Raw genomic sequence first — 3,083 nt, 5'->3', positions numbered from 1 at the left:
CAAAGGAAAGGAAGGAAAAAGAAAGACAAGCCGCTCTCTATCAAGAATTGAAAGAGAAGGTTGACCAGTTGGAAAGAACGATAGCACAGGGAAAGCAAGAACTCCTACCTGAATCCGAGTATGCTCTAAAAGCATTCAACCCTGCCAAACAAGAAGAAAGGTTATATGAGTATCTCAGAAAATGTCATCTCATTATAAAAAACCTCCCAGAGCCTAGGCGATGTAAAGAATACGTGTACAAATTATTGATTAATGAAATGATTTTTGGGCCACTGTTTAGCAAATTGTGAATGAATAGTATGACTCCCGTAGGAACTCCCTCGCTAGGGTTATGTGAAAAATTGAATGCGCCATATGGACAGGTATCATAAATGCGCATTCAATCCGGTCATTCACAGTCAGACTATTGAACGATGCCATGATAAAAGTGATGCAGTTATCCTTCAACAGATTTCATTTCTGGCTCTCAAATGCCACCGTATCCTTCGTCCACATCAGGACCCTATTTAATTTTGATCAAAATTCACTAAAAATTTCTTTTATATGTACCTAATAGACACATTTTTTTGTTCTAACACTCTCCATAAGACATCTCTTGAAACACTATCATAAACCTTCTCCAAATCGATAAAAACCATGTGTAGATCTTTCTTCACATCTTTATATTTCTCCATTAAGCTTCTAATGAGAAAGATCGCTTCCATAGTTGAACGACCTGGCATGAAACCAAATTGATTGAGAGAGATAGAAGTGTCATGACGTAGTCGATGTTCCACAACTCTCTCCCACAACTTCATAGTATGGCTCATGAGTTTAATTCCCCTATAGTTTAAGCAACCAGCGTAAAAATTTCGTCACACCTCATGATATAGATACAATTCTTTTACAATTTTAAAAATTATAAAACATTACTAATAATAATTTTTTCAACCAAATTTTTGTCATATTATAAAAGAGTGAATTATTTTTTAATATATATATATATATATATATAAAAGAATTTTAATAACGGTAATTCAAATATCATCACGTGACATTTTTTCTATTTTATTTTTCATCATTTAAAAAATAATATATTATTCAACCTATCTATTTATTAACATTTGAAATAAAAATATAATTAATTAAAAATTTTATCATTAACAAAATTTTATAGAGTAAACAATAATTTAATTCTTGAGATTTGATAAAACTTACAACTTAGTCTCTATATTTTAAAAACTAATCAATTTAGCATTTGAGATTTGACAAAACTTATAATTTAATCCTTGCTAATAGAATTCTGTAAAGTTACCCTTGGTTTTAGCAAAAATAACCAAAATACATTTATCTTTATTTTTAATTCGAAAATAATTTATTCTCTAAGGTTTTATTTTTTAAAAAATTTAGTCCTTGAGGTTTTAATTTATTAACAATTTAGTCCTTATATTTTTAAAATATGGGTCCCATTAAATTAAAAAATTTTAAATTTAAATTATTAAAATATGAATTAATTACTTTAAGATTCTTAAAAATTTTGGTTAATTGAAAAATCATCCACATAACTTACAAATTTATCCTTAAGTATTATAACTATTTATAAATTAGACCTATTAAATTTGTAAAATTCTATTTGTCATTATTATTTTAATAATATATATATATATATATATATATATATAAAAGAAAAAAATGAATATGGATGCAATTATTAAAATAAATCTTCAAGTACTAAATTGTTTTTAGATTAAAAATAGTGTTAAAAGCATCTTGATATTTTTGCAAAATTTAATGGGGAATTAACCATAATTGTAATGGTAGGGACTAACTTATAGATTTATTAAAATGTCAAGGACTAAATTGATTGGTCTATTGGGACTAATTTGTACGTTTAACCAAATTTTAGGGATTAAATTTTCAATAAAATAAAATCTTAAGGACTAAATTTTTTTCAGATTGAAAATAGAGTTACAGGTATTTTGATCATTTTTTCTAGAATTAACAGTAACTTAATTGAAATTCTAATGGCAGGGACTAAATTATAGATTTGTCAAATCTCAAGAACTAAATTACTTGATTTTTAAATTAAAGGGACTAAGTTGTAAGTTTTATTAAATATCAGTGGCTAAATTGTACTTTACCCAATTTTATAATATGATTATGAAAATATGATATATAAAGTATAATACATTCGCATATTAAAGCTAAGCATTAAAAATAGTTTTGTAAGAGTGTTCCAATTAGTATAATGAGAGGGCTTAAAAAGTTGACTTGTGGCACGCCACTTTTTTATGTTTATTTTTATATTTTTCATATAAAAATTAATATTAAATAATAACTTTTATTTAAATAATCTTAAATTTAAACTACTAAAATCTTACAAAAAAAGGGTTAACTGCAAAAAAAAAATGTTTTTCAATTTTTGTAATTAAATCTTAAAATTTGTATAATTATCACTCTCTCATGTTTGATTAATGTCTCAAATTGACTTAACTGTCAATAAACTATTAGTATATTTCAACAATTAAGAAATTATAAATCAAATTCTGTTATACTTTTTTTTGTCTTTATTAATACTTTAACTTTGCTCTGCAAATCATTAATTAATGTATCATTTTAATCACAATATTCACTGAGTTGCATCTTTTTCAATAATTTTGTTGGTAATTCTATAACTTTCTTCTGAAGAGTATTTCTTTGTTTAAGCAAATGTATCAGTAGCTCATTCTCCGGACAGTGGATTAAACCACTGGAACAAAGAACAATGATTCTCCTTAATAATTGTCCATTAATATCAGTTATTAGCAAGCTTCTAAAGTGTAGCCCCTAACTAAAATAGTCAAAATAAAAGCCATTACAATTACCTCCCAAGCACTACATACTAACGGTTTATTGATGGTCGAGTCAATTTGAGAAATCAATTAAACAAGATGGTTTAATAATTATGCAAACTTTAGGATTTAGTTGTAAAAATTTCCAAACTTTTTTTTTGGCAATTAACCTTTTTTTTATAAGATTTTAGTAGTTGATATTTGAGAATATTTAAATAAAAGTTATTATTTAAATATACAATTTAGTAACAAAAATTAATAACAAACTTAATC

Source organism: Hevea brasiliensis, chromosome 1 (genome assembly GCF_030052815.1).
Source record: "Hevea brasiliensis isolate MT/VB/25A 57/8 chromosome 1, ASM3005281v1, whole genome shotgun sequence".
In the NCBI taxonomy this organism is placed as follows: Eukaryota; Viridiplantae; Streptophyta; class Magnoliopsida; order Malpighiales; family Euphorbiaceae; genus Hevea; species Hevea brasiliensis.
Note: the sequence above shows the minus strand (reverse complement) of the source record.